Raw genomic sequence first — 10,764 nt, 5'->3', positions numbered from 1 at the left:
CTATGGCTCATGGACTGAGAGTCTATTCAGAGCCCTCTTTGTGTCTGTGTTCCTCAGGCTATAGATGAAGGGATTCAGCATGGGGGTGACCACTGTGTACATCATGGAGGGTGCTGCAGTGGAGGCTGAGCTGGGGGCTGCACCAGCATGAGGTACACACCTATGCTCATGCCATAAAATAAGGAGACAACAGAGAGGAGAGAGGCACAAGTGGAAAATGCCTAATACTTCCCTTGAGCTGATGAGATTGCATGAATAGAAGAAAGAATCTTAGAACAGGAATAAAGAATCCCAGCCAGGGGACCCCAACCGAGCAGCACTACAGTAGAAAATATCAATATGTCATTAGGAAAGGTGTCTGAACAGGCGCTGTGGATTACCTGGTTAAGTTCACAGAATAACTGGGGGATTCCTGGGTGAGTGCAGAAGGACAGCGGAGGAACCAGTAGGCTGTGTGACAGAGCATAGAGGGCATTGATGACCCAGGACACCAGGACCAGCTGCACACAGAGCTGGTGGTTCATGCAGACTGTGTAGAGCAGGGGGTGACAGATGGCCACAAACCTGACATAGGCCATCATGGCCAGGAAAAAGTCATCCAGCCGAGCAAAAAGCAGGAAAAAGAACATCTGGGTGAGGCAGCCTGCATAGCTGATGGCTTTGCTCTGCGTCTGGATGTTCACCAGCATCTTGGGGACAGTGGCAGAGGTGAAGCAGACGTCCACCAAGGACAGGTTGGAGAGGAAGAAGTACATGGGTGTGTGGAGGTGGGGATCTGAGATGACGGCCAGGATGATGAGCAGGTTCCCAGCCACAGTGACCAGGTACATGGAGAGGAAGAGCCCACATATGAGGGGCTGCAGTGCTGGGTCCTCTGAGAATCCCAGGAGAAGGAATTCTGAAGCTTGGATTTCATTTCTCCATTATATGAGGTGTCACTACCAATAAAAAGAAAAATAACATGTGGAATAGTCACACAAAGAGACACTAGCAGTAGAGTGGGAATCCAAAATCCATGTTTTCCAATTAAAAATTTAGCACCTGTATTTGTGGATGGAACTGTTCCACTTCAGAAAGTTCCCAGTGCCATCTCTGAACAAGAATTCCTGCCGCATCCTCAGTCCTTCCCCAAGACATCAAATATTGTCAGTTTTGGTGAGAAATCCTGTCGTCCTTTGAAAATTATCAAATCAAGTCTTCCCACAGCCAAGAGAAGTCTCAGCGATTAGCATGCAGGCATTGGTATAAAAAGTTGAAAATCATGCAGAGATATATATTGTAGAAACTGTGCAAAACTCCTTGTATTTGAAAAACATGATGTGAATGGAAGGGGAGAGGGAGTGGGAAAGGGGAGGGTTGTGGGTGGGAGGGACGTTATCGGGGGGAAGCCATTGTAATCCATAAGCTGTACTTTGGAAATTTATATTCATTAAATAAAAGTTTAAAAAAAGCTGACTTGCCCCAAATGGTAGAGTTAGAAACATACCAGGGGACTCCAATTTAATCCCATCAAGGTGGCATGTACCAATGCCATCTCACTAGTCCAAGTGATCAATTTCAGTTCACAATTGATCATAATGAAAGGACTAAGAGTCAAAGGGAGCACATAAACAAGTCTAGTACCTGCTAATACTAACCGATAGAATAAATAAAGGGGAGAGTGATCCAACATGGGAAGCGAGATACTCAGCAGACTCATAGAATGGCGGATGCCCTAAACAGCACTCTGGCCTCAGAATCAGCCCTAAAGGCATTCGGATCTGGCTGAAAAGCCGATGAGAGTATTTTAGGCATGGAAAGCCAAGACACCCTGGCAAAAAAAAAAAAAAAAAAAAAAAAAAAAAAAAAAAAACCAACCACAACACCTAAATGAAAGATCTCTGTGAGTGAGATCCCAGTGGAAAGAACAGATCTTCAAAGAAGGAGGTACCTTTCTCTGAAGGAAGGAGAGAACTTCCACTTTGACTATGACCTTGTCTAAATAAGATAAGAGTCGGAGAACTCAAGGGGCTTCCATAGCCTTGGAAACTCATGACTGGTGCATAGGGAGATTACTGATGCCATAAACAGGAGTGTCAATTGGTAAAGTCAACAACAGGAGTCACTGTGCACTTACTCCTCATGTAGGATCTCTGTCCTTAATGTGCTGTACATTGAGACTTAATGCTATAACGAGTACTCAAACAGTATATTTCACTTTGTGTTTCTATGGGGGTGCAAACTGTTGAAATCTTTACTTAATGTATACTAAACTGATCTTCTGTAAAAAGAAAAAAAGAAAAAAAGAAATTATCAATTCCCAACTTGACTCTCACTGGGATTAAACATGACAATAGGTCTGATCTGATTTCATCATCATTTAAAAAAAATCATCTATTATTTTTCACTTTATGTTTCTGTGTGGGAGCAAACTGTTGAAATCCTTACTTAAGGTATACTAAGCTGATCTTCTGTATATTAAGATAATCGAAAATGAATCTTGATGTGAATGGAAGGGGAGAGGGAGTGGGAAAGGGGAGGGTTGTGGGTGGGAGGGACGGTATTGGGGGGGAAGCCATTGTAATCCATGAGTCGTACTTTGGAAATTTATATTCATTAAATAAAAGATAAAAAAAAGTAAATGATGCAGTGGCAAAGGAAAAGGATAATCACAAAGGATATTGAGTTATCAGAACAATTTGATGTGCAAGAAGTTGGAAATATATGTAGAGGTGACTTATTCACACTAAGGTTGCAGAATTACTTTTGAGATTTAAGACAATAGGATGTGGACCAAGGGTGAGTTACTAATTTTGACAATAGAAAATTACAAACTTTCACATGTTCCCCTACATACATCCAGCCCTCCATTGTTAACATCTCACATTACTATGATATATTTATCACAATCTAAAAATCTAACCTGACTTGCCCTGTTTTTGTAATCTAATCTCCCTTTATCCTCCGAATCTCTCCCATCCTCTAGTAACAAATGTTCAAGGTTTTTTCAAGACATTTATTAATTTATTTGAAAGACAGAGAGAGACAGAGAGAGAGAGAGAGAGAGAGAGAGAGAGAGATTCTATCCACTAATTCACCCCTAAATGGTTGCACCATGCGGCAATGGGCTGGGCAGAAGACAGGAGTCAGGAGCTTACTCCAGGCCTTCCAGGTGCCCAAGCTTTTGGAAAATCCCTCCCTGATTTCCTAAGCACATTAGCAGGAAGCTGGATCAGAAGGGCAGGATCAGGACTTGAACTGGCACCCTTATGGGATACTGGTGCTGCAGGTGATGGCTTGAACAGCTGCATTACAATTCCAGCCCCTAGGTTCTTATTGAGTTTTTCTTCAACTCTCCAAAATGAGAGAAAGCATGTCCTTTTTTTGCATTTCATAACTACAACTTTAGCAATGTAGTGATTTGCCTGATCATACCTGCCCTCCCACCCCTCTTCCTTCTCCCTCTCCCATACCCAGTCCCATTCTCCACTAAGGTCTATTTTCAGTTAGCTTTATACCCAGAAGACCAACTCTATACTAAGTAAAGAGTTCCACCATATGCATGGAAAAAAAAAAACAAACATAAAAAACTCTGTTCCTCAACAGTTGAGACAAGGACTGTTCAAAGTCATTGCATCTTGAAGTTAATTTCACTTTTTTTTGTAAAGAAAATTAATTAACTTAAAGGAGCACCCGAGAATGATCCATCTTTCTAAAATATTTATTTATTTGAAAGTCAGAGTTACTCAGAGAGAGAGGGAGAAGCAGAGAGAGAGAGAGAGAGAGAGAGTTTTCCATCCATTGGTTCACTCCCCAGTTGGCCACAATGGCCGGAACCACACCCATCTGAAGCCAGGATCCAGGGGCTTCTTTCAGGTTTCCCACATGGGTGCAGGGGACCAAGAACTTGGGCCATCTTCTACAGCTTTCCCAGGCCATAGCAGAGCACTGGATTGGAAGTGGAGTGGCTGGGTCTCAAACTGGCACCCATATGGGATGCCAGCACTGCAGGTGGTGGCTTTACCCGCTATGCCACTGTGCCTGCCCCTAGAAAGATACATCTTTTGTGAGCACTTACACATAATTACAATACAACTCTTTGAGGACAGAGGTCCTGCATGGGAAGTTGGTCCACAGTGTCTCCTGTTGTCCATTTAACAATTAACACTCTTGTGTATGACGTCAGAGATCACCCAAGGCTCTTGACATGAGCTGCCATGGCTATGAAAGCCTTTTAAATGCAAAACTCCATCAGTATTTAGGCAGGGCCATAAGCAAAGTGGAAGTTCTCTCCTCCCTTCAGAGAAAAGTTCCTCCTTCTTTGATGACAAGTTCGAGAAAGCATGTCTTCTGTGTTTGGCTTATTTCATTCAACTCTCGGTCATATTCAACAACAAAATCCTGTCATTTGCTTCAAAATGGTTGCAACTATAAGAAATTATGAACTTCTTAATTATTACAAATACCTTACAATTTTCAAGATTTACTTATAAGAGAGGACACAATTAGATCTGCTGCTTCACCCCACTGATGCCCTCAGTGGCTGAGGCTGTGTGAAGACCAAAGTCAGAACCCCATGGAGGAGGCTGAACTCCATTAGCTGGGCTATCACTGCTGCCCCCTAGTGTGTACATCATGAGGAAGCTGGAGTCAGCAGTGAAAGCCTGGACTCCAATCCAAGCATTCCAATATGAGATGTTGGCATCTGAACTGATCTTAACCACTAGGAAACCCCTTGCCCCAACATTTTTAGTTTAATTGACACAGAGTAAATGTATATATTTGGTTTGGCACAGTGTGACATTTCTTTTTTTTTTTTTTTTGATACGCAGAGTGGACAGTGAGAGAGAGAGAGAGACAGAGAGAAAGGTCTTCCTTTTGCTGTTGGTTCACCCTCCAATGGCCGCTGCACTGCGGCAGGCGCACTGCACTGATCCGATGGCAGGAGCCAGGTACTTATCCTGGTCTCCCATGGGGTGCAGGGCCCAAGCACTTGGGCCATCCTCCACTGCAGTCCCTGGCCACAGCAGAGAGCTGGCCTGGAAGAGGGGCAACCGGGACAGAATCCGGCGCCCTGACCGGGACTAGAACCTGGTGTGCCAGCACCACAAGGCAGAGGATTAGCCTAGTGAGCCGTGGCGCCAGCCAACAGTGTGGCATTTCAATACTCATACCCAGCGTGCAAGAATCTGGCAAGGGGAATGGCATATGTACTATGTCAGACAGTTGTCATTTTTTGTGTGTGTTAGGATTATTCAACATGCTCTCACTTCTACTAAACCCTCATACGCAGTTGTCGATGTACATCCTGGTCTCTTAAGGGATTGTAGATCAAGGATGTGATCTCTCCTTGATGTCAAGTGTAGGTAATTCCAGAACTGCACCAGCAAGAATGTCTTTTTTTTAACTTTTATTTAATGAATATAAATTTCCAAAGTACGACTCATGGATTACAATGGCTTCCCACCCGCATCCCTCCCCTTTCCCACTCCCTCTCCCCTTCCATTCACATGAGGATTCATTTTCGATTCTCTTTATATACAGAAGATCAGCTTAGTATACATTAAGTAAAGATTTCAACAGTTAGCTCCCACACAAACATAAAGTGAAAAATAATAGATGATTTTTTAAATGATGATGAAATCAGATCAGACCTATTGTCATGTTTTTTTTTATGTTCTTTTTTTTAATTTATATTTTATTTTATTTAATGAACATAAATTTCCAAAGTACAGCTTATGGATTACAATAGCTTCCCCCCCCATAACTTCCCTCCCACCCACAACACTCCCCTCCCTCGCTCCCTCTCCCCTCCCATTCTCATCAAGATTAATTTTCAATTATCTTTTTTTTTTTGTTTTTTTTTGGGTTTTTTTGTTTTTTTATTTTGTTTTTTTTTATCTTTTATTAAATGAATATAAATTTCCAAAGTACGACTCATGGGTTACAATGGCTTTCCCCCCCATACCGTCCCTCCCACCCACAACCCTCCCCCTTCCCACTCCCTCTCCCCTTCCATTCACATCAAGATTCATTTTCGATTATCTTAATATACAGAAGATCAGCTTAGTATACCTTAAGTAAGGATTTCAACAGTTTGCTCCCACACAGAAACATAAAGTGAAAAATAATAGATGATTTTTTTAAATGATGATGAAATCAGATCAGACCTATTGTCATGTTTAATCCCAGTGAGAGTCAAGTTGGGAATTGATAATTTCTTTTTTTCTTTTTTTTACAGAAGATCAGTTTAGTGTACATTAAGTAAAGATTTCAATCGTTTGCACCCCCATAGAAACACAAAGTGAAATATACTGTTTGAGTACTCGTTATAGCATTAAGTCTCAATGTACAGCACATTAAGGACAGAGATCCTACATGAGGAGTAAGTGCACAGTGACTCCTGTTGTTGACTTTACCAATTGACACTCCTGTTTATGGCATCAGTAATCTCCCTATGCACCAGTCATGAGTTTCCAAGGCTATGGAAGCCCCTTGAGTTCTCCGACTCTTATCTTATTTAGACAAGGTCATAGTCAAAGTGGAAGTTCTCTCCTTCCTTCAGAGAAAGGTACCTCCTTCTTTGAAGATCTGTTCTTTCCACTGGGATCTCACTCACAGAGATCTTTCATTTAGGTGTTGTGGTTTTTTTTTTTTTTTTTTTTCCCAGGGTGTCTTGGCTTTCCATGCCTGAAATACTCTCATCGGCTTTTCAGCCAGATCCGAATGCCTTTAGGGCTGATTCTTTTTTTTTTTTTTTTTGATATCTCATTCTGGCTTTTATTTTCATTTCTCTGAAGGTTAAAGACATTAAACATTCTTTGATATAGTTTTGACCCTTTATATTTTTCTTTTGATAAATTTCTTTTTTTTTTTAATCTTTTATTTAATGAATATAAATTTCCAAAGTACGACTCATGGGTTACAATGGCTTCCCCCCAATACCGTCCCTCCCACCCACAACCCTCCCCTTTCCCACTCCCTCTCCCCTTCCATTCACATCAAGATTCATTTTCGATTATCTTAATATACAGAAGATCAGCTTAGTATACCTTAAGTAAGGATTTCAACAGTTTGCTCCCACACAGAAACATAAAGTGAAAAATAATAGATGATTTTTTTTAAATGATGATGAAATCAGATCAGACCTATTGTCATGTTTAATCCCAGTGAGAGTCAAGTTGGGAATTGATAATTTCTTTCTTTTTTTTTTTTTTTTTACAGAAGATCAGTTTAGTGTACATTAAGTAAAGATTTCAGTCGTTTGCACCCCCATACAAACACAAAGTGAAATATACTGTTTGAGTACTCGTTATAGCATTAAGCCTCAGTGTACAGCACGTTAAGGACAGAGATCCTACATGAGGAGTAAGTGCACAGTGACTCCTGTTGTTGACTTTACCAATTGACACTCCTGTTTATGGCATCAGTAATCTCCCTATGCACCCGTTATGAGTTTCCAAGGCTATGGAAGCCCCTTGAGTTCTCCGACTCTTATCTTGTTTAGACACGGTCATAGTCAAAGTGGAGGCTCTCTCCTCCCTTCAGAGAAAGGCACCTCCCTCTTTGAAGACCTGTTCTTTCCACTGGGATCTCACTCACAGAGATCTTTTTGCCAGAGTGTCTTGGCTTTCCATGCCTGAAATACTCTCATGGGCTTTTCAGCCAGATCCGAGTGCCTTTAGGGCTGATTCTGAGGCCAGAGTGCTATTTAGGACATCCGCCATTCTATGAGTCTGCTGAGTATCTCGCTTCCCATGTTGGATCACTCTCCCCTTTATTTATTCTATCGGTTGGTGTTAGCAGATACTAGACTTGTTTATGTGCTCCCTTTGACTCTTAGTCCTTTCATTATGATCAATTGTGAACTGAAATTGATCACTTGGAGTAGTGAGATGGCATTGGCACATGCCACCTTGATGGGATTGAATTGGAATCCCCTGGTATGTTTCCAACTCTACCAATTGGGGCAAGTCAGCCCGAGCATGCCCCAAATTATACATCTCTTCCCTCTCTTATTCCCACTCTTATGTTTAACAGGGATCACATTTCAGTTAATTTTCAACACTTAAGAATAACTGTGTGATAATTACAGAATTAAACCAGTCATATTAAGTAGAACAGACAAAAAAAAATACTATGAGGGATAATGTATTAAGTTGTCCATTAGCAGTCAGGGCTATGCTGATCAAGTCACCATTTCTCATAGTGTCCATTTCACTTCAGGAGGTTTCCTTTTTGGTGTTCAGTCAGTTGTCACCGATCAGGGAGAACATATGGTATTTGTCCCTTTGGGACTGGCTTACTTCACTCAGCATGATGTGTTCCAGATTCCTCCATTTTGTTGCAAATGACTGGATTTCGTTGTTTCTTACTGCGGTATAGTACTCTAAAGAATACATATCCCATAATTTCTTTATCCAGTCTACCGTTGATGGGCATTTAGGTTGGTTCCAGGTCTTGGCTATTGTGAATTGTGGTGCAATAAACATTAGGGTGCAGACCGCTTTTTTGTTTATCAATTTAAACTCCTTTGGGTAAATTCCAAGGAGTGGGATGGCTGGGTCGAACGGTAGGGTTATATTCAGGTTTCTGAGGAATCTCCAGACTGATTTCCATAGTGGCTTGATCAGTTTGCATTCCCACCAACAGTGGGTTAGTGTCCCTTTTTCCCCACATCCTCGCCAGCATCTGTTGTTGGTAGATTTCTGTATGTGAGCCATTCTAACCGGGGTGAGGTGAAACCTCATTGTGGTTTTGATTTGCATTTCCCTGATTGCTAGTGACCTTGAACATTTTTTCATGTGCCTGTTGGCCATTTGGATTTCCTCTTTTGAAAAATGTCTATTGAAGTCCTTGGCCCATCTCTTAAGTGGGTTGTTGGTTTTGTTTTTGTGGAGTTTCTTGATCTCTTTGTAGATTCTGGTTATTAACCCTTTATCTGTTGCATAGTTTGCAAATATTTTTCCCATTCTGTCGGTTGTCTCTTCACTCTCCTGACTGTTTCTTTTGCAGTACAGAAACTTCTCAATTTGATGCAATCCCAATAGTTGATTTTGGCTTTGACTGTCTGTGCCTCCCGGGTCTTTTCCAGAAATTCTTTGCCTGTGCCAATATCTTGAAGGGTTTCTCCAATGTTCTCTAATAACTTAATGGTGTCAGGACGTAGATTTAGGTCTTTAATCCACGTTGAGTGGATTTTTGTGTAAGGTGTAAGGTAGGGGTCTTGCTTCATGCTTCTGCACGTGGAAATCCAGTTTTCCCAGCACCATTTATTGAATAGACTGTCCTTGCTCCAGGAATTAGTTTTAGATCCTTGATCAAATATAAGTTGGCTGTAGATGTTTGGGTTGATTTCTGGTGTTTCAATTCTGTTCCATTGGTCTATCCACCTGTTTCTGTACCAGTACCATGCTGTTTTGATTACAACTGCCCTGTAGTATGTCCTGAAGTCTGGTATTGTGATGCCTCCGGCTTTGTTTTTGTTGTACAAGATTGCTTTAGCTATTCGAGGTCTCTTGTGCCTCCATATGAATTTCAGCATCATTTTTTCTAGATCTGCGAAGAATGTCTTTGGTATCTTGATTGGGATTGCATTGAATCTATAAATTGCTTTTGGGAGAATGGACATTTTGATGATGTTGATTCTTCCAATCCATGAGCATGGAAGATTTTTCCATTTTTTGGTATCCTCTTCTATTTCTTTCTTTAAGGTTTTGTAATTTTCATCGTAGAGATCTTTAACGTCCTTGGTTAAGTTTATTCCAAGGTATTTGATTGTTTTTGTAGCTATTGTGAATGGGATTGATCTTAGCAGCTCTTTCTCAGTCATGGCATTGCTTGTGTATACAAAGGCTGTTGATTTTTGTGCATTGATTTTATATCCTGCCACTTTGCCAAACTCCTCTATGAGTTCCAATAGTCTCTTAGTAGAGTTCTTTGGATCCTCTAAGTACAGAATCATATCGTCTGCAAAGAGGGATAGTTTGACTTCTTCCTTCTTGATTTGTATTCCTTTGATTTCTTTTTCTTGTCTGATGGCTCTGGCTAAAACTTCCAGAACTATGTTAAATAGCAGTGGTGAGAGTGGGCATCCCTGCCTGGTGCCAGATTTCAGTGGAAATGCTTCCAACTTTTCCCCATTCAGTAGGATGCTGGCTGTGGGTTTTTTATAAATTGCTTTGATTATATTGAGGAATGTTCCTTCTATACCCAATTTGCTTAGAGTTTTCATCATGAAAGGGTGTTGAATTTTATCAAATGCTTTCTCTGCATCAATTGAGATAATCATATGGTTTTTCTTCTGCAGTCTGTTAATGTGGTGAATCACATTGATTGATTTGCGAATGTTGAACCATCCCTGCATACCAGGGATGAATCCCACTTGGTCTGGGTGGATGATTTTCCTGATGTGTTGTTGTATTCTATTGGCCAGAATTTTATTGAGGATTTTTGCGTCTATGTTCATCAGGGATATTGGTCTGTAATTTTCTTTCAGTGCTGCATCTTTCTCTGGCTTAGGGATTAAGGTGATGCTGGCTTCATAGAAAGAATTTGGGAGGATTCCCTCTTTTTCGATTGTTCTGAATAGTTTGAGAAGAAATGGGATTAGTTCTTCTTTAAATGTCTGGTAGAATTCAGCAGTGAATCCATCTGGTCCTGGGCTTTTCTTTGTTGGGAGGGCCTTTATTACTGTTTCAATTTCTGTCTCAGTTATGGGTCTATTTAGGTTTTCGATGTCTTCATGGTTCAATTTTGGTAGATTGCATGTGTCCAGGAATCTAT

The 10,764-nt window shown here is 41.1% G+C and overlaps 1 pseudogene; it reads right to left on the bottom strand.

Moving 5' to 3' along the window:
• LOC108175965 (olfactory receptor 7A10-like) lies at window positions 1-1,115 on the bottom strand (annotated as a pseudogene).
• Between the last annotated feature and the right edge of the window lie 9,649 nt (window positions 1,116-10,764).

This window comes from Oryctolagus cuniculus, chromosome 16, assembly GCF_964237555.1.
Source record: "Oryctolagus cuniculus chromosome 16, mOryCun1.1, whole genome shotgun sequence".
Classification (NCBI taxonomy): Eukaryota; Metazoa; Chordata; class Mammalia; order Lagomorpha; family Leporidae; genus Oryctolagus; species Oryctolagus cuniculus.
Note: the sequence above shows the minus strand (reverse complement) of the source record. Positions and strands in the feature narration are given on the sequence as shown.